At 43.4% G+C, this 22,425-nt stretch overlaps 1 protein-coding gene across 3 annotated transcripts in view; it reads right to left on the bottom strand.

Moving 5' to 3' along the window:
• MAGI3 (membrane associated guanylate kinase, WW and PDZ domain containing 3) overlaps nucleotides 1-22,425 on the bottom strand; it is a 341,658-nt gene that overhangs the window by 287,931 nt on the left and 31,302 nt on the right. The window lies entirely within an intron of this gene.

The following is a 22,425-nucleotide window of genomic DNA, read 5'->3' as shown; positions in this document are numbered from 1 at the left end:
CACCAGCGCTGATTGGGTGCAGGGCTCTTATGAGTAAAAACCTCACGTGAAACCTGGGAACGCAAGTGCCAACACTGCTGGAACAGCTCCGGCAAGGGAGGAGAGTATAGGCATTTTTATTTTAACATATCCCAACATGAGGAATGAGTAGGGGTTGTCCAAGTACTGGAAAACCCCTTTAAAGGGTTCATATGTCTGACACTCACCGTCCAAATACAGTCCACAACAAACAGGCCGGCCATAGGTCTCTTGACCAGAACTCAAGAGCCTCAGATGGTCCTATTGAAATTGGTCAGGAGACCCAAGGCCGGTCACAGTCTGTACTCAAAAAAGTGAATGTCGGATGTGTGAAATCGCCCTAAAGAAGCCCAAACTGGAGGTACTCTCTTTATAAGGGCTCTATATATCAGCACAACCCCAGTCTATATGCCCACATTAGGGTACATGAATATTGTATGGTCTGTCCTCCAATAGGACCCCCTAAAATCAGGAGGGGTTGATACAACTATTTTAAATAGGCACCATTATCAGTCACTGCACCATTTCCAAATTAAAAGCCTCTTTTCCAGATGGGATAAGCTTTTTAATGTCAAAAGACAGGAATTCTAGATACATTGTTCATTACGCAATATTTACAAAAAATGGATGATATGAATTATTGGGTTGTGTTATTGATCCTTTATGGCCAATTTATTCCTAGCGCTGCTCAATTACATCAGTAACCGAGGGGAATGCAGCCCGAATACCATAAAGAACAGACCTCAGACTCCTGAAAGCTGCATTTTCCAATTCATGTGCATTTCCCAGCCAGCCCAGTGCACTCATTGCTTGGCATTACACAATACAAAATGAGGTCAGCTCATCAGCTTTCACTCCTACAGTAATCATTTGATGATGTCTTAAGATAGGTTACTGAAATGCAGAGAAAGAAGTATGAGTCCTTCCATATCTTCATGATAAGTCCACCCGTCAGTTATCCAGCGACAACACATTCCTGATGCTGAAGATAGCCTTTTATACAGCATAGATTACGCAACCTTCTACCCATCAGATGGCTCCCGTAAACTGCATGAATCATCCGGATGTGGACAGCGTTACATGTGACCACTGAGGAGCTACAAGCCTCCATGACCACATTCCTATCATTAATAACCTTAGTAGAAAACTGGGCACTCAATCATACTGACCTGCCCAGGTGCATACATCAGAAAAGGAGCCAAGAAGAGAAAAACCTTTCCACGGTATATATTTAACATTTACATTGGGTGTATGGGACTAACCCGTTAAGGGTATTTTAAATAGATTTTTTTAGACATCCATTTCGTTAACCTGAAATTGAGGACAACATAGTATGGGGAACAACAGTCCCTTTAATGAATTCTTGGAATGTGTCTATTATAGCAACTACTTTTATTCCCCAGAAAATTATTCTGGGTCATATTTCTTTTATGAATCTGCATTGTGCTGTTCCCATGTTACCCCTGTATAGGAAACCATTTCCATCTGAATGCTAACACAAGCCATCTCTGGTCGGTTGCGCCTCTACACATTAAATTCCAACTCTCAGTTTTCAATTTTTTTTCCAACATTTCCCAGGCGGAATAACAGAGGAACATCACTTTTCTAAGAAACAGGGTTCTAGAATTGATATTTTATTAACAGACATATCAGGTCACGTCAGGTCCTCTTTAAAGGAAACCATCCAATTGATTCATGCAGCTCTAAACTGCCGGCAGAATGAATTAGAGGCCTGGCTAAACAATTGCCAGGCAGAATTTACCTTAAAGCTCTGTCCAGAACCCTTAGGCGCAACCAAGCCTAGTCTAGCTCCGCCCTTGGCCGGCTCTTCCCAGCACTACTAGAGGTGATTGACTGGTTTCTACCTAGGCACACACACCGCACGGGAGAGACCTGTCAATCAGCTACTGTGGCACAGAGTGAAGGCATCCAGGGGTGGCCCCAGACTGGTCTCATCTCAAGATATGGTCCCAGCCAGGTCTTTAAAGTATATTTTCTCAGAAACATTGGAGCGTTTGACAGTATAATATACCTGACTGCAATCATGAGCTGCAAGAATCGAGTGACAGGTTCTCTGTTATAAAGTGGCAGAAATATTTTTGTTACTTTAATGGTCTTACTATGATGACATTGAGTATACACAGCTATGTGACCGATAAAATCAATCTGATTTTTGCTCCTTTATTTCAATAAGGAATTTTTTGGGCTGATACAAGCAGCAATCCCACATATCTAAGGGTATGAGTCCACGGGCCGGATTACATCCGGATTAGTTGCGGATTGAACGCTCTGTCGCCGCAAGGTAAATCACAGGGCCCTATGTATGGGGTGCGGAGATTCCGGATGTGTGCAATGAACACATCCGGATTCACCATGCGTACAGAAGGGAAACAAATGATTCTGAGCTGAGAAAGAAACTGTTAGAAGTGCTTTCTGAAAAATACAATTAAAGAATTCCAGCAAAGGAAAATATGGAAAAAAGTCAGCAAATAAAGGGGCACAGGAATAAAACATTTCACACTGATCATTTCTTTATTGGGTGCTCCCATTTCCTAGTTGACAAAGAATTTGTCCGTTATTAGTTAGGCTAGTTTCATACAGTCAAATCTTACAATCCGACAGACCACAAAGTGCAGACAAGGCATGCGCCTCCTGACCCGGACTGCACAACATTACACATGCTATGAGGCTGTTGATCTTGGGTAAGATGACCCTCTGACTGTCCAGAAATCATAGTCTGTTCTCGGATTGTGAAAGTCGGATGTTTAAAACAAAAAACTTTAGAATGATCTCTTGACAATAATAAGAATTTCCCAAATAGGAGATATGAAAATGGGTTTTACCGTATTTCAGCACAGCCGCTTACAGGGGCACAATCTATGGAAACAATCCCACTTTGTTCTGAGGTTTACACTGTATATCATATTTCATAGAGACTTTTTGTGACTGTAGGATGCATTACAATTTAATAAAACATCCATAAAAATACTGTGTCCCCCTATGAACACAGCTCAGTGGTTATGAAGCCTAAGGCATCATTCACACAACAGTGTGGCACTAACAAGCGCTGAAAAAAGCTGACTATTCTTGGGGCAATTTATTTTTATATTGGAAACATGAAGAAAATTAGTGTAAATGACAAGAAGTAATAAAGATTGAAATGTGAAAATCCAATACTGAAAACCATTCAAGTGATGTAGAACCATGTTCAAATTAGATTATCAGGTCTTGATCTAAAATAAGTTCCTTAAATCTTATGAGTTTTAACAGATGGCCTAATAAATATTGTGTTATTCTAAGCAGAAAATTGTTCTTCCAAAGCTGAAAATTGGGGTTTGTCAATATAGGACGAAAATAAATGTAAAAACCCCGCACCGCTGTGATGTGTGTCAGACGTGTCGTGAAATAACGGAGATATCTTGTTAGTTTTGATGACTGCCATTTCATGCCACGACTAGGACACGTGCAGGAGGCGGCACACAGGCTGCTGTTTTTCTGCCACTTAATTACCATTCCTGTTAAACCATCAAACACTCAGGAGTGCGACTGACTGAACAGATGTGATCTGCTTATTTGGAGCACAGTTATGAATACTGATGAGAAGACGTTCCCTCTATGACTGGAAGAACTGCTGGAGCTGGCTACCTTGTGACCAAAGCAGGATCAGATCATCGATCTTCAAATTTTATCAAATCTCACGTTTGGCATCAAGTAAGTGGCCTTCAGACAGACCATTCATATAAAGGTCTCTACGTTCCTTCTACAAAACCTTGTGGAAAATTAGATTATGTGCCTTTATTTTTAGGTCTTTTAGTAACAGGTTCCCTCCTCAAAAAATGCCCAAAATTCATAAAAAAAAACAAAAAAAAACACAACACTCTTTCTGTTCTAAAATGACTTGTTGGTCATGTGTTCAGCCTTTTGAGCACTTTTTTTTGCATCAGGTTTCTATGAAGTGTCTCCTGATGGAATCTGCTCCAAACTAAGCACCGTACAATATCAAGGCTGCAAAGAAACATTCAGGGGAGAAAAAAAACCTCTTTTTTAAAAACACTTGAAAAACTCCTCAAAGTTGCTGTAGGAAACAAAAAAAAAAAACCTCCTATAAAAAACAAAATTCTGACCAATACCAAAATCTCACATAGTGTACATACCCTTATGCACAAATGATTCAACTCAACCATGTTACAAGACCTGCACAAAATAAAGGGGTTGTCCAGCCGTTCCAATGTTGGAGTAGCTCACGTTCTGACACTTGTCAGCCCCCATTAATCTCTACTTCCTGATCTCTTCTTGACACCCAGGAAATGCCCACTCAGCCAACGGATGATCACAGCAGTGCCCCACCTCAGCCAGTGACTGTCGAGAGGCATTTCAAGTGAAAGGAAACAAACCATAGGGAGACACAAGGAAAAAAAAAAGTCTTCAGAGCAGGGTCAGTGGGGGCAAGTAGCCCCTTTTTAACTCCTCTCTGAGCCTATTTAAATATAAAAAAATGATCAGTTGGACAACTCCTTTAAGCCTGTTTCATTAAAGGTGCATTTCCATCTCCAAATCCTATTCCAAAATGTAGAAGTATGTATAATAATATTAGCAAATTCCTCTAATTAGAAACTTAGTATTGTTTTCCTTTTTCTCCATGTTGCTTACCTCATGTGCAGGGCATTACAGTAGCTAAGGTATCCGTGGTTACGACCACTAATCGAACTAACTCACTGTATGAGTGGTCATAATCACGGATACCTAAGCTACTGCAGTGCCCTGCACGTAAGATAAGAGACGTTGGTTAATCAGGTGAACTAGAATACATTTCTAATTGGAGATACTTGCTAATATTATTACTACACCTACTATATATTAGGATAGGATCTTGGAGATGGTAACATCCCTTTAAGTCTGTACCTCCTGCCACAGAAAGGGCAACCTCAGATTACTTCTTTCCGATGACAACAATAAGGAGAACATTTAGTATTCTGGGAAAAGGGTATAAGGCATGTATGCTTCTCATGCCCTGGTGTCCATAAGTACCTAACAATTTAGTATGCCACCATTTCTATGTTGACCGTTTCTCACGCATCCAGAGGTTTCACTTGACAGCTCCTGGATTTAGCGAATAAACAAGTTTAAAAAATAAAATGCACCTCACAAAGAAACCGGTTTTTACGTACCGGTAATAGGATTTTACAGAGTCCACGACAGCACCCACAACGAGAGAGGGGATCCGCCCACCTTCCGGACAGGAACCTACAGGTTAAAAAGGGGCGGCCCCCCTCGCCCTCCAGTTTGTGTTCCAGAGTACAAGGGATACCGCCAATGAATCAGTACATGATAATATTATCTTAAACATTACTAAATACCACCACCTCTATAGAGTGATCTCTAAAGCACACCTTCCAACAGAGTGCAGGAATAAGTAACTAAATACGGGGGGGAATGTATGGGTGCTGTCGTGGACTCTGTAAAATCCTATTACCGGTACGTAAAAACCGGTTTTCCTATTGCCACGACAGCACCCACAACTAGAGACTTTCAAAGACTATTAACTGGGAGGGACCACAGCACTAAGTACTGAACGGCCAAACTGTAAGCTGGAATTAGCAGATAGATCAAGGCGATAGTGTTTATAAAAGGTGGAAGGTGATGACCAAGTTGCCGCCTTACATATCATTTCAATGGGGACATCTGCCTTCTCCGCCCAGGATGATGCCATGGCCCGAGTGGAGTGCGCCCTGATGCCTTCTGGTGGTGTTACTCCCTTGGCAGAGTAGGCAAGACATATCGCTTCTCTAATCCATCTGGCGATAGAGTTTTTCGTGACACCAGAACCCTTTTTCTGATTCTGGAAAGAAATAAACAGAGCCCTACTCTGTCTCCAGCTTTGTGTCCTATCCAGGTATTCTAATATTGCCCTCTTTACATCTAAGGTATGATATTTCTCCTCCTCCTCTGAACCTGGATTTTCATAGAAAGATGGTAAATAAATCTCCTGACTTCTATGAAATTTAGTTGCCACTTTTGGCAAGTATGCAGGATCAGGTTTTAAGACAATCTTATCCTGGAGAACTATTAAGTAGGGAGGATCTACTGACAGCGCATGTATATCACTGACCCTCCTGGCAGACGTTAATGCTAAAAAGTAGAGCTGTTTTTAAGGTTAAATTTTTAATCGAAATAGATTCCAATGGCTCAAAAGGAGGTTCAGTCAACGCTTCAAGCACCAAATTGAGGTCCCAAGGGGGTACTCTTGTAATATGGATTGGGTTAGAACGCTGACATGCCTTAATAAACCTAGCAACCCATCTATTACCAGCTATATCACTGTTGTACAGAGCTCCTAAGGCTGAAACATGAACCCTTAGAGTGTTGACCGCTAGACCCAATTCCCAGCCTTTCTGAAGGAATTCTAAAATGGCTGAAATCGGAGCATTATCTCCCAATGGTTTCTGATAAAACATAAGGAATTTTTTCCAAATTTTCGAATAGATTTTTGTTGTAACCTCCTTCCTGCTTTTCAATAAGGTAGTTATTAAAGCATCGGAGAACCCCCTCTCCTTCAGAAGCTCCCTCTCAAGTTCCACGCTATTAAGTGAAGAGTCTCCAAATTTGGATGACGAAATGGACCTTGAGAGAGGAGATCCGGAACCACTGGCAACACCCAGGGATCGGTGACAGACATTGTTTTGAGGAGAGAAAACCAAGGCCTCCTGGGCCAGAAGGGGGCGATTAAAATTACTCTGGCTCCTTCCTCCCGGATCTTCCTGAGAACTATCGGAATTAGACACATAGGAGGGAAGGCATATGCTAGCCGGAAGTCCCAACGGACGCGAAGGGAGTCCACTATGAGAGGTTGGTCTGCTATGTGTAAGGATGCGAACCTCCTGACCTTCCTGTTCTCCCTCGTAGCAAACAGATCTATTGTCGGCAATCCCCACAGATTGACTATCTGATTGAATATGTGTTGGTCTAGGGACCACTCTCCCTGACGAACGGAATGGCGACTGAGGTAGTCTGCTTCTATATTGAGTTTCCCCTCTATATGAACTGCCGACAGAGATTGTAAGTGATCCTCGGCTAGAGACAATATCTGTGCTGCAGTGGTCATTAGGGATCGTGACCTTGTCCCTCCCTGATGATTGATGTAGGACACCACAGTCATATTGTCTGTCTGTATTTGTACGTGCGAATTCTCCAGAGAAGGTAGCAAGCAAAGAAGAGCCTGGTTGACTGCAGCCAGCTCTCTTAGGTTTGAGGAATTCTGGGACTCTAGAATTGACCAACGCCCCTGGGTTAGAATGTCTCCCATATGGGCTCCCCAACCGAACGGACTGGCATCTGTCGTGGCCACGTTGTCCGGAGTGATGGTCCAGAGGACTCCTTTTGACAAATGTACTGGATTGCGCCACCATCTGAGGTCGTGAAGAGTGGCAGGTGATATACTGAACTTCCCGCTCAGAGCACCGTGAAGATCTTTCTCTGCTTGAAGCACCTCGTATTGAAGCATTCGGGTGTGAGATTGAGCCCATCTCACCGCCGATATACACGCAGTCAAGGATCCTAGAAGAGACATTGCGTCTCTTAAACTTAAGTTTGGAGCTTTCCTTACGGCCGTGATCCTCTGAATGATCTTCTGCTTCTTTCCTTCTGGTAGGAAGGATGACTGATTTTCTGAGTCTAGGAGAACTCCTAGGAATGATTGATGTCTTGTGGGTTCTAGCTTTGACTTTTCCCAGTTGATTATCCATCAGAGTCCCTGTAGGGATGATATTATGGCATCTACCCTAGATGTACACTGAGCGATAGAATTTCCAATTATTAAAAAATCGTCTAGATAGGGCACTACCAGGGTTTCTTTTTCCCTGACATGGGCCATTACTTCCGACACAACTTTTGTAAAAATTCTAGGTGCCATGGATAGGCCAAAGGGCATTGCTAAAAATTGGAAATGCTTAATCTGATGGTTTACCCATACTGCCATCCTGAGGAATTGCTGATGATCTCGGTGAACTGGAAGATGGTAATACGCATCTTTTAGATCCAACACTGCCATGTAGCACCTAGGAAACAAAAGCTTAGTTGTTGATTTGATGGATTCCATCTTAAAAGCGTGATACTGAAGATATTTATTCAATTTACGTAAATTTATGATAGTCCTAAAGGACCCATCAGGCTTAGAGATTAAAAACAGCGGAGAATAAAAGCCCGTCTTCTCCTGATGTTTTGGTACTTCTTCAATAACTCGCTTTGTAAGCAATTGTTGAATCTCTAATTCTAAGGCCTGTTGTTGGGCCTGAGTATCCAGTGATGTTATAATAAAATGATTTGGGGGAGTTCTCAAAAACTCTAATTTTAATCCTGACTCAACAACCCCCATTATCCAGGAACTAGAAGTTATCTTTTGCCATTCTGCTGAGAAGAACTTTAGTCTTCCCCCTACTGGCAGCCCTGTTTTATCTGTAATTACGTCTTCGTCTTGAGAAAGATGACGGGTTCTTATAGTATCCACCTTTCTTCTTCTGATCCGACGTCTCCCAGTCACGATTATATCCCTGCTGGTCTGACTGGAATTTTCTGAAGGGCAAGCGTCTCCGGAAGGCATTCCTAAAAGTGGGATTAAATGCTTTAGGAAATCCCTTCTTTCTGTCCTCTGCCTTTGCAAGGATGTCATCCAGCACCGGGCCAAATAGGTACTCACCCCTACATGGAATGGAGCATAATTTAGCCTTTGCCTGGGCATCCCCCTTCCAGGTCTTTAGCCAAAGTGCCCGTCGGGCTGCATTTGAGAGCCCCGCCGATCTTGCAGCCAATTTCAGGGAGTCAATTGAGGCATCTGCCAGGTAAGCCGCTCCTTCTCTGACCTGAGACAGGGAGTTTAGTAATTTATCTCTAGGTGTTTTAGCTTTAAGCTGTTCTTCCAGCTGCGTCACCCAGACCATGATTGATCTTGCCGTACAGGTGCCTGCGATTGCAGGCTTAAAGGCTCCAGATGATGCTTCCCACACTTTCTTAAGGAGCATGTCAGCCTTCCTGTCTGAGGGATCTTTAAGTAGACCTACATCCTCTAATGGCAGCGAGGCTGTTTTCGAGGTAGAGGCTACCGCCGCATCTACTTTCGGGATTTTCACCCACTGGGATAAGGTGTCATCCTCGAAGGGGTACCTTCTTTTTGCGGCCGAAGGTAAGAATCCCTTATCCAGCTTGTCCCACTCTCGTCTGACCAGATCTTTAATGGTATCTACCACGGGGAAAGCTCTGCGACTTCTCTGGTTCAGTCCTGCAAACATGATCTCCTGGGTTGTTTTTGGCTCTCTACTCTCTGCCACACCCATAGTTGTACGGACTGCTTTAATTAAAGTCTCCATATTGTCGGTGGAAAAACAAGGCCTTCCTTCCTCATCTGAGGAGGCTGATGATGAATTCTCCGAACACTCACCTTCCTGCAATGAGGGGCTGGAATCAGATATTATTTCCATACTGCTCTTCTCATGCCGTTTAGTTTTTAGGGACGATTTTATTTCTTCCCTAATTACTTCCCTTAAATCCGACACACGGAGGGGGGCCTCTTCCTCTAACGTACGGCATATACATAACTGACAATTTCTTTAAATAGGTGTCAGGTAGTGGCTCCGTGCATAATGCGCACTGTTTATGCTTGGATTTTGAAACCTTCTTTCCCTACAAAAAAGCATAGTATAGGAGACAGTTGTGTTAGCCAATGGCTCAGATATCAACTCACCACCGCTGACGAAGAATAGAGTACCGGTTTCTGAGGGGGTGAGGTGCGACGTGACGTGCTAGGGTCCTGCTGCCCGCGTGCCACATCTCCAGTATGAGATCTGCTGCTGCTCCTCTGCTCTCCTTGTCGGTGTTCGGCATCTTCTGTGGAAGACATGTTGCCGCACACCACTCACCAAGCGCTGCCTCCTTTTCAAAGGTCCCGCGCTCTTCCTCCCGGCCTCCTCCGGAAGTCGTTAATTCATTTCCGGGTCATAAGCGCCGACCTGCTCCTGCAGCGTCGCGCGCGTGTGGACGACCCTGGGCGGCGTGCCTTCCCCCGGGAACGCCACTACGACCGCCATCATCACTCGGTCACTGCCAGACGAGGGGGGAAGCTGGACACAGAACTTCCCCCGACGCTGCTTCCGGGCCCCCGACTCTGCCGTTCTCACCTGGACACCGCACAGAGGCTTGGCGGACCCGGGTAAGCGAAAACTGTAGGCTCCCGCCGTCCGGACAGGAACCCAAACTGGAGGGCGAGGGGGGCCGCCCCTTTTTAACCTGTAGGTTCCTGTCCGGAAGGTGGGCGGATCCTCTCTCTCGTTGTGGGTGCTGTCGTGGCGATAGGAAAATAACCAGTTTAATGACATTGATTGATGTGATCCAAAGTTGATTTATTTTCCCCTAAGCACACATGGTTACCCTAAGAGGAGTGCGATAAAATTGGTGACAAGGCTTTTTAAGAGCCACAAAAACTTGATTTCTTCACAGTACTTTCCCTTATTCTACCTATTGATTTGTTTTCTTCTCTTCATTCTTTCCAGATGAAAATTAAATCAATAGACAACTGAAAATTCTTCCAGCAAACAATAGGACACTGCCATAATAACTAATGGAAGGATAGATGGTAGTAATAATAGCAAGCACAACATGAATACTTTATCATCATTAGTAACCGCAAATACCCATCCTTTAAATAAAATAAAAAATATATTTTTTTTCCAATGCCAGATATAGGTACGGAGATGACTGACAAATGGATCAAAACGCTTTTGTGCACCATTTGTGTTTTTTTTTGTGGCCCACAATCCCACCAATAGCCTTTGTTTATTGCATATATTATGACTTTCTCTGCGTTTTGCTGTTCATTACATGCATTTGTCACATTTGCTTTGTATAGGACTAAGGCGGGGGTTCACATCACATTTTGGCCACACGTTCTGGGCTCTCCCATCTCTAAGAATGGAAACTGGATGATGTGTCCATAATGGAGCCATAGACCTAAATGATGAAATGGAGTTCATAAAGCGCAACTTGGACTCCGTTTTATAGGGAACTTGTAATGTAATAAAAAGCTATTAAAATTTTAGATATTGAATTAATCTGCAGGCTAATAGCGCTCTGAATCTGCTCGGCGCGTGCATTGAAAGCCCCAGGCTGCCAGGGGGAAATTAACTTTTTTCCTCCAAGCAGCTTCCGGCTTTCAGTTACAGGGGTGGCGCCAGCACAGTTTGAGTCATTGCTCAGTACATAGTGGCTGCGGCTGTAACCACGCCCCAGAACTGACTGACAGCCTGCTCGAACGCATGACCGCTGCCCTTTAACCTTTTGTTTTTGGTGCCATATTCATCTATAAAGCCGGAAACAACAGTGCACATATCACATAGTCTATATACTGCATACACTGCTATACTACAACACCAAATACGCTTGAAAAAAACGCAACTCGAGTCTGAATCCAGATTTTCAGAGGCTCAGAGAGAACTCTGAACCGAGTTACCAATGTGTGGCCGAAACACAAGGTGAATCTGGAAAATCAAAGAAAATATGCTCTGGGGTAAAGTGTTATAGAAAAGCTAATACTGCAATAAATCATCAGTAAACAGAAAGATACTGAGCTAGTGTGTGTGTGTGTGTGTGTGTGTGTGTGTGTGTGTGTGTGTGTGTGTGTGTGTGTGTGTGTGTGTGTGTCTCTCTCGGAATGTGGAAAAGTAAAAAAAAAAAAAAAAGACTTAAGACTTAAAAAAAAAAAACTTAACTTTTCATTATAACTTTTTTTTTTTTTTACCCCAGATTGTGTTTTTTGTCATTTTCTTGATCTATTGTCTGGATGGACATTTGTGTTATCCACAACCTGAAATATTGGGGGATAAGGGGGCAGATTTGTTTGTATTGTGAATTCGGCATTAGAACTTGACCAAAGCCAGCAGAAACTTCTTTATCTGCTGATCATGCAGGAAAAAAAACACAACTTAATCTCCCTGGCAAGCATCCAAAGATGTCATAAAATTGCAAATCCAGATTTACAACAACCCACGCACTGGCCTGGAAAGTCAAAGGCTTCCGCAAACTTACAAAGGCTTAATATAGCAACAGGGTAAAGTTAACTTGCTGCAAATGTAGATTACTATTGTATTGGATTTGTACATGAGAGTTTTCTCCTGGCTATATAGGGAAGCAACATATCAGGGAGGCAAAGAAGAGTTACAATTTTACCATCTACATAGCTCCATTGTTACCATCTATGTAGCTCCATTGTTACCATCTATGAAGTTCCATTGTTACCATCTATGAAGTTCCATTGTTACCATCTATGAAGTTCCATGGTTACCATCTATTTACATTGTTACCATCTACGTAAGTTACATTGTTACCATCTATGGAGTAATTACTAACAATAAAGTGAAAACATTAAGTACTGGAAATACGTTATTCTTCATTTCTCCAGACCAAATGGGGGTATAAATAATTCTGCTGATCCCCCACAAAGAGTAAAAGAATGCATCCTATTTAAGAAGTCTTAAAGGAATATTACAGTTCCAGTAAAAAAAAAAAAAGCTGATTGTATAAGTAACGTACTGTATATTTCTCGTGTACGTTCTGTATCCATTCTTCAGTATTTTCAACATCTCTGCCTGCTAGATCTCTGCCAGCTTACTGAGCCTCTGCAGTCCATTACATGTGCCCTAATAAGTAGCAGAAGTAACACTCCATGTACAAGTTCTGCCTCGTGTAGAGCATTAGAAGAGTGGGGGGGGGGGGGGGGGGGAATTTCAATTAATAATAAATATCCAGGAGGAAAACAGAGGAACAATGGCACAAAGTAGAGTTCTTAGAAAACATGATTCCCGATCGGTATTTAACGGGATGTCAGGATTGGTGACAGCTCCTCTTTAGCTAGGACGGGCTCCAACAGGGGTTGTCATCTAAACGCCTAATCAAATCTGTCCCGCAGGTGTTTGATAAGACTGGGTGACCCCGTGGGAGGTTTATTAACAAAACCATGTTGTCATGTAGCTTTCTTAAAAACGGCTATAACCAAGAAAGAGCTGAACATCGTCCTTTATCATATGACAAGACAACAACTCGTAGCTTATACACAAGGCCAAGTCTGTACGTCAGGATAGGGATTCCCTACGGGACCACATCTACTGCTGTATGGTGCCTCCGTCGGGAATTGTATTACAGCATTGCTTCTAGTAGCGCTTACCTCCGGAGAATAGATCTCAGCTTCTCATAGAAATAATAAAAGCTATACATGTCATGTATGTTTCAGAAATGGATTTTATAATAATGGTAGGTTAATCCGCTACTTACTCATTCATCTTCCATCCTTATAAACATGTCATATAAATCTGACCACTTATCAGCAATTACAATTTCAACAGTTGTAGTTTTACTAAGCAGATTACACCTGCTGCTTTTATTTTATTCATCCACAAAGCAGTAATTGCCTGTAAACATCACATCCAACGATGACATGTCCATGACCAATATACACAAAACTCGCCTTAGCTTCAATGGAACGTTCCCGTCATCTACAACTATGTACAAGGGAAGACATAGATGTGAGCTAGGAAAGAAAATTTAAATAAAAAAAAACACTAAATCTATTCCAGCATTGCCTGTAGCTACAACAATTGAAATATTTATTCAATGTGTAACCCAATAATGGCAATTAATGCCTGATCAAAGGGGGTCCTGGACATCATACCCCCAACAAACAGCAGAATGAAGAGGTAGCAGAACATTATTGTACAAAAATTGTGCCTGTACATCACTTTTTCTTTACTTTCTGATAGCTGAAATGAATAATCAATAGAAAAAGATCCCTGTAATATATATACGACAAAGAAAAAGGTTAGTTATACCATATAAATGAGGCAACAGGACACAATATTAAGTACCTGCCCCTGAAAAAGTGTCAGAAAAAAAAAGACAGTTGTTATGTAGGAAATCACTAAAATATCAATAAGAATATAAACAGATGGGGACATTGGGCCAAGGATAGTACTAATAGACAGTTGTAGTAAAACATGGAACTAGTAAAAATATACTAAAGGTAAAATATCATATGTAACATGTAAGAAATAATAATAATATATGTATTAACTATAAAAGAAACACCTGTTGACCCAAATATCACGACAGAAGTACAGAGGAAGTGGACGATGTGATGACTCTCAATGCTTCTCTACGACACATGATAAGATTTTAGAATTTCAATTTGTGTTGCCTTGGTCTTGTGTCCAGTTCTCTGGCAGCCGGTCTTCATTTATGTGCTTGGCACACTCGGCCAATAATTCATGGGCATTTCCTAGGCCCCACAATATCATTTGAGGCCTAGTCACTTGTTGCGAGCATAGTAAGCATTAAGGGCAACCAGGATGCTGGGCTGAAGAGGTCGGGTGCAGAAGTGAATTCCGGTAGGCACGAAGGACCGAACTGGATGACGGACCAGGGTAGAGCAAATCAAATAGCTGATTTCTAATCATATATGGCTAGTTTCTCAATGGACATTACATCAAATCTGGAAATCCCCTTATTTGTAGATGCCGACTTTTCTATATACTCCATGAACGGTCGGTATTTTTAATGGATGACAAAAAAAACAATGACCAAGTCTACATACTTTTTAAACATATATTAGTTTTTATTGAAGTCTGAGTACATCACACAGATAAATATCTTAAAGTCTTATTGGGAATCAGTTTATTGTTCAGAGTAATCCTGCACAAATTCACGTGCTTTAAAATAAATCCAGGACGACACGATGTGCTGTCATACGTAAATGACCTGTACTTACATCAACAACTGACTCCTGCTTCATAATCACAGAAGACAATTACTGGAGATAAAAGGCACAGACAATCCAGCCCAACCTGCTGGTATCCAGTGTACAAGGGTAGACTGTGATATAACAGCCCAGAAACCTGTCCGAGCAGTTCAGTGAGTGATCCTGTCACCGAAACGCTGATCCCACAGGTCAACACCAGAGCGAGTTTCACTTTACTCACCTCTTCTCCCGTCTTTTTATGAGGCCAATCAAACAGCAAGCAACCATACTAATCCGGAGACATCACGGCTAAGGTATTCAGATTTGGCCGAGATACATGAGAAATATTTATTTGAAGTTTTAGTCACAAATATAAAGAAGCTGTAGTGACAAATTTAAGTTGTGAAGGTGCAGGGGCGGACAGATCATTGGTGCAATTCCACAGGGGACCAAGTGATAAGGGGGCTCATTTCTACCTTTACAGCAGCAAGCCACTGCTTGATATCCTCCTTCTTTGTGGAACGACAGGAAGGAGGATATCTTGTAGTGGTCAGTGCTGTACAGAAGCACATGAGATGCCCTCCTTCCTTGTGGAACCACAGGAACAAGGACATCTTGTGCTACTTGGTGCTGTACAGCATCACGAGATGTCCTCCTTCCTTGTGGAACCACAGGAACAAGGACACTTCGTGATGCTTGGTGCTGTACAGCAGCACATGAGATGTCCTGCTTCCTTGTGGAACCACAGGAAGAAGAATATCTCGTGGTGCTCGGTGCTGTACAGCAGCACGAGACGTCCTTCTTCCTTGTGGAACCACAGTAAAAAAAAGGACATCTCATGGTGCTTTGTGCTATACAGAACCACATGAGATGTTCTTCCTGTGGCTCTACAATACGACTGCTCCAGAAAGATTCTTGTGAATCGAAACATCATCTTCTGTTGAAATCCAAGAGCCCCTATATATATTTGAAAATGCTTGTAGCACTTTCGAAAAGTAATTTCACCTTATCAAGAAACAAGTGTGCAGCAAATACTTCTTATATGTAGTTATACAGGGAAAGCTGTCAATCACTGACAGGACAGCCCACCGCACCAAAAATCCCAGAAAAAGCAGAGGTATAAATTATGAAAACAAGTTATACTGAGACTTTTATTACAAAATTATACTCCTAAAAAAAGAGCATGAACCGCACCTCCAAAAATCATACATTTGATCTAAAGCCGCTAGGCAAAAATATATAAAACTGAACAAGAGGTTCTTAGTTCAACATTCTGATCAGACTGTATGAAGCCCACTGCCACGTCACGGCAAACCTCGTAGTGTGTCCTACTGCACTAGCAGAGCAGAGCCGTGCGCCGACTACCGCCACAGCGGCAATGCACCAGCAGGACAGACAGCGCCGCCCCACCAACACAAAACCACAGCTACAATGGCCGCCACACAGCACCAGCCCCAAATGTAAGGAGTCCCCATCGCCCCCACAGAGCGGAGCGACACGCCGACCACCACGGCAATGCAGCGGCAGGGCAGACAGCCTGGTGCCTCACAGCACCCATGCTGCAAGACAGAGTCCACATGACTCCAGTCCGCGTCGCCCCACCAGCACAAAACCACAGCAACAATGGCCGCCACACAACACCACACCAAATGTAATGAGCAATGAAACTCACCTTCCTCCAGCTCTTTAGTGAGAGCAGAAATGGGCTAGACCCATTATTATAAAACTATATATTATCTGCTCAGTTCTCCCTTGTCCATGATATGCTGCCCACAGACTGGACTATATTTTCATGATGACTGGTTTCTAAAAAAAAATAAAATAGAATAAAAATAGTTGCATCATATGGGTCTCCAGATTTCTGAATCAACCGTATGTAACGCATTACGGGAATTGTTCAAATCATCACCAGTAAAGAGTTTTCAAAAAAAGTATTGCTTTTAAGCACGCACACACAAAGCAAACTAATAACTGTTAAAAATCATAAAATGTACATTATTTTTCTGCATAGAATTTGTAAGGAAAAAAAAGCAAAAAAAAATGACCTTAGTAAAAATCTAAAAAAGTCAAGGACTCCGAGGTAAGCAAAGGTGATCTCACAGCGATAGTACCATATATACATTCCTTCTATTATGTATTTTGCATTTCAACAAAACTCAACATTGCATTGTAATCAGGTACAATAGCTTATTTTATGAATGCAAATGAGTGTTTTAAGAAAAGCCATCAGCCAATTTCATTTGCAGAAAGCTTTAGACCTGATCATCGGCTTTTAGTAAACTATTACCTAATGGATACGAGAAAAGCACCAGCATGAAAGCTATTGTGGTCAAATGTAAGAACTCCATTCTTATGATTCAATGTCTAAATGCTTAAGTGCTAAAGTTTCCAAATTGCCTGCCGAACATATTTTAGACAAAAATACCTCACAGCTTCAAGCAACATGGGAACTTCACATTTTTTGACTGAATTGTTGAGCTGTAATGCAATCCAATGGTGAGGTCAGAAAACATCAAAATACCAAAGTCACGGTTAGCAACCTCCAAAAAGGCAAATACTTTCAGGGCGATTATTATGGTGTTTACAGATTTTATTTTTTATTCCTGTAAAGCAGAGGTCCCCAACGTTTCTGACCTTGAGAGCCACATTGAGCTCTTAGAGAGGGTCACGAGCCACATTCACCTCCCACCCCCTCACAGTAGTGGCAACCAAAGCACCATTACAGGCATAATGGTAACCAAAGCTTTTCCACAAAAATCAATCACCCCAAAGCAGTATACAAAGATCTAGGGGTTCCTACAATACCCCCCCACTCAGTATTCTCCTATAAAGCACTCCCAAGACGCTGTCACATCCAGCTTCAAACACCTCCTCTGACAGGTGGTGTCATCTTGTCTCCAGCGTACCATACTTAAATCATCCCAAAACCCCTAAGACTAGTAAATGTGTACCCAGATCTGCTCTTCTGTGCAGGGCTGCTCACAAAATTCACCATTTTCAGATGTGCTCTTCATACCTGTTTGCTAGAACTGGAGCTAATGCTCCAAGCTGACATAGCCGAGAGCCACAATTCATGGGACCGCGAGCCACATGTGGCTCCCGAGCTACAGGTTGGGGACCCCTGCTGTAAAGAATAATGTGGCCTCCAATCTCTTCTTTTCCCCCATCTATTTCTCTGCCTTCAGCTGCATTGATATCAGAACATACTCATTTGCAGTACAGGTGATCACGTCTACACACACTTTTGTAAGACAAATTCCCACGAAAATGTGAAAAATTATCCAATTTTACAATTTGAAGACTAATATCGTCCGCACCCGCTGATACCTACAGGTTGAGCCGACACTCTAATGTGTATGAGGGTGCCGATCAATGGATTGTCATGAGAAATGTCTATCAGGCTTGTCAGATTTCGGACTGATGATTATTTCGTCCTCCTGGAGATGTCTGTCGGAGTCTTGCTCACACAGAACACATGATCACTCAGCCGAGCGATAGTTTCCATGTATGGAAGAGATGGCTGTTTACCAAAAGATCAGAACGAAGCATCGTTTTGGTTGACTGCCATCCTATGTGTATGGGTGCCCTAACTTTCCCTTATCTCAGGCACACACTAAGAAATATTATATGTAACCAGATAACCCAACAGTATCCTAATGGAAGAAACAAAAAAAACCCCTTTGCAGATAATGTCCTTTGTCAGATATGAACCAAGGACTTCAGTGCCCACTTAGCCACCACACTGCCCATCTTATTCATAAGGCTACTTTCACACTAGCGTTAACTGCATTACGTCTCAAAACGTCTTTTTTCAGAAAAAACGCATCCAGCAAAACTTTTTGCTGGATGCGTTTTTTTCCCATAGACTTGTATTGGCGACGTATGGCGACGGATTGGCATACGTCGTGTACGTTTTACGACGGATGCGTCGAAATTTGGCGACACGTCGTCTCAAAAAAACGTAGATTGTAACGTTTTTTGTCTCCGCCTAAAAAACGTGTCGCGACGCATCCTGCGGCATACGTCGTTGGCTGCAATGGAAGCCTATGAGCGACGGATGCGTCGGGACACGTCGTACGACGCAATACAGCGCTGCAATACGTTTTTTTTACACTGAGCATGCTCAGAAGAAGTATTTTGTTGCCAATTGGTCAGACACCCCCAAATCTATATAAACCTGGCCTGGGCCTTCAACCCCACATATGCCTGCAAGAAGACAAAAGAGAGAAGCCTGCCAGCAAGACCCCAGCCAGCAACAGGACCCCAGCCAGCCACAAGACCCCAGCCAGCCACAGGAGCCAGCCACCATAGAGCCAGCCACAGGAGACAGACACAGGACCCCAGCCAGCCACAAGACCCGAGCCAGCCACAGGAGCCAGCCACAGGACTCCAGCCACAGGAGCCAGCCATAGGACTCCAGCCACAGGACTCCAGCCACCATAGAGCCAGTGTGAGTATTGCAATTTTTGTGTGCATCTGTGTGCCTGTGCATTTGTGTGTGTATATGAGGTACTGACTACAGAAAGAGCTTAAAACCTGAAGAGAACCTGAGGCCTGCCATTGTCCTGCACCAGCCAGTGCCATGCTAGAGTCCAGATGCAGCCTGATTCCAGCCACTGTGAAGACCTGCTGCTTCAGCCAAAGGATTGTCAGCCTTTTGTATGTGTGTGTGTGTGTATGCGTCTTCTGATTGGGTTCACCTTTCTGCCTTTGTTGTACATATGTGTATTTGCATAAAGCTATGTGCGTGCATGTGTATGTGTGTATTTTTGGACGGTTGTGTGCTTTTGTATCATGTGCCTGCACCTTATTATGCCTTTGCCAATTTTATGCCTGTTCATGTGGGAGGGTATGTGTCCATGTGCAGGATTGCATCAGGATTTGGTCAGGATTTTCCATCAGTATTTGTACGCCAAAACCAGGAGTGGGTGATAAAAGCAAAAGTGTGCCTGTTTTCCTATTATACTTTACCTAATTTTTACACTCCTGGTTTTGGCTTACAAATACTGATGGGAAATCCTGACCAAATTCTGATGCGATCCGGAATGTGGACACATACCATGCATGTTTGTGTGCGTCTTGTTGATTGCATGTGCATTTGTCCATGCTGTAATTGGTTATTTGCCTTTTTCTGATGTATTGACTGTATAGTGGTCTGTGCAGCATGTGGTTTAAATGTTTTTTTTTTTTTTCAATCTGATGTGTTTTTTAAAAAAGTCTAGCGGTCTCCAGCTTGTGGTTTGAATGTGTGAGTGTGGGTTTTTTCTATTTAATAAAAGTGTTGATTTTATTTTAATTACAGTTATAACCATTTGCATTTGAAGTACTTGTATTTAAAATAAAGAGCATGTCAGCTCCTAATTGTGATTTTTAAAAAAAGAGAGAAAAAAAAAAATAATAAAATGTTTTTTAAAAAAATGTCCGTAGTATTATTTCATAAAGGTAAATTTAAAACTGGTGTATGTACCAATGGTTACACATGCAATACAGGGTTGGTTGAGGGCTCATTTTTTTAATAAAGGTTAACCTGTAAAGTTTTTTTTTTTTTGGGGGGGGAGGTTTTTTTTTTTTAAATAAAATGTGTCAAATATATTTTTTCATTGTGTTAACATTTAAAAATTTTATTTTTTGGGACATGGAAATGATTGGTATAACGTGCAACTTTTTGGGGGGTTTTTGGTGTTCACCTGTATGAACATTTCTGACATCATTTTAGTAGGGTGTTTATCGTTGAACATTACCTAGTTCAGGGGGTGGTCTACCTATAGATCCATTATACATATTAACAGATAAACCAGGACCGCAGCCGCTGCCCACCAGGACCGCAGCCGCTGCCCACCAGGACCGCAGCCGCTGCCCACCAGGACCGCAGCCGCTGCCCACCAGGACCGCAGCCGCTGCCCACCAGGACCACAGCTAAGAAGTTTTAGAAGTAAGTTTTGAAGACCCCCAATCTGCTACTTCAATGTGTCGAGCAGATTGCAAGTGTCTCTTTAACTTACAGAAACACCAGGACCACAGCCGCTGCTCACCAGGACCACAGCCGCTGCCCACCAGGACCACAGCCGCTGCCCACCAGGACCACAGCCGCTGCCCACCAGGACCACAGCTGCTGCCCACCAGGACCACAGCTAAGAAGTTTTAGAAGTAAGTTTTGAAGACCCCCAATCTGCTACTTCAATGTGTCGAGCAGATTGCAAGTGTCTCTTTAACTTAAGGTACCGTCACACTAAGCGACGCTGCAGCGATAGCGACAGCGATGCCGATCGCTGCAGCGTCGCTGTTTGGTCGCTGGAGAGCTGTCACACAGACCGCTCTCCAGCGACCAACGATGCCGAGGCCCCCGGGTAACCAGGGTAAACATCGGGTTGCTAAGCGCAGGGCCGCGCTTAGTAACCCGATGTTTACCCTGGTTACCAGCGTAAAAGTTAAAAAAACAAACAGTACATACTCACCAGCGCGTCCCCCAGCCTCTGCTTCCTGACACTGACTGAGCTCCGGCCCTAACAGCACAGCGGTGACGTCACCGCTGTGCTTTCACTTTCAGTTTAGGGCCGGCGATCAGTAAGAGTCAGGAAGCAGAGGCTGGGGGACGCGCAGGTGAGCATGTACTGTTTGTTTTTTTACATTTTACGCTGGTAACCAGGGTAAACATCGGGTTACTAAGCGCGGCCCTGCGCTTAGTAACCCGATGTTTACCCTGGTTACCAGTGTAAAATATCGCTGGTATGGTTGCTTTTGCTTGTCAAACACAGCGATACACGGCGACCTAGCGACCAAATAATGTGCAGACCTTCTAGCAGCGACCAGCAATTTCACAGCGGGATTCTGATCGCTGCTGCGTGTCAAATACAGCGATATCGCTCCCTAGGACGCTGCAACGTCACAGATCGCTGGCGACGTTGCTTAGTGTGACGGTACCTTTACAGAAACACCAGGACCACAGCCGCTGCTCACCAGGACCAGAGCCGCTGCCCACCAGGACCACAGCCGCTGCCCACCAGGACCACAGCCGCTGCCCACCAGGACCACAGCCGCTGCCCACCAGGACCACAGCTAAGAAGTTTTAGAAGTAAGTTTTGAAGACCCCCAATCTGCTACTTCAATGTGTCGAGCAGATTGCAAGTGTCTCTTTAACTTACAGAAACACCAGGACCACAGCCGCTGCCCACCAGGACCACAGCTAAGAAGTTTTAGAAGTAAGTTTTGAAGACCCCCAATCTGCTACTTCAATGTGTCGAGCAGATTGCAAGTGTCTCTTTAACTTACAGAAACACCAGGACCACAGCCGCTGCCCACCAGGACCACAGCCGCTGCCCACCAGGACCACAGCCGCTGCCCACCAGGACCACAGCTAAGAAGTTTTAGAAGTAAGTTTTGAAGACCCCTAATCTGCTACTTCAATGTGTCGAGCAGATTGCAAGTGTCTCTTTAACTTACAGAAACACCAGGACCACAGCCGCTGCCCACCAGGACCACAGCCGCTGCCCACCAGGACCACAGCCGCTGCCCACCAGGACCACAGCCGCTGCCCACCAGGACCACAAAACAATGTCCTCTTCTGACAGCCCTCCTCCACAGCAACAGCGTGTATCGGTAAGTTAACACAAAAAATGGGTTTATTTTTTTTCGCTTTT

Source organism: Ranitomeya variabilis, chromosome 3, assembly GCF_051348905.1.
Source record: "Ranitomeya variabilis isolate aRanVar5 chromosome 3, aRanVar5.hap1, whole genome shotgun sequence".
Lineage (NCBI taxonomy): Eukaryota > Metazoa > Chordata > Amphibia > Anura > Dendrobatidae > Ranitomeya > Ranitomeya variabilis.
Note: the sequence above shows the minus strand (reverse complement) of the source record. Positions and strands in the feature narration are given on the sequence as shown.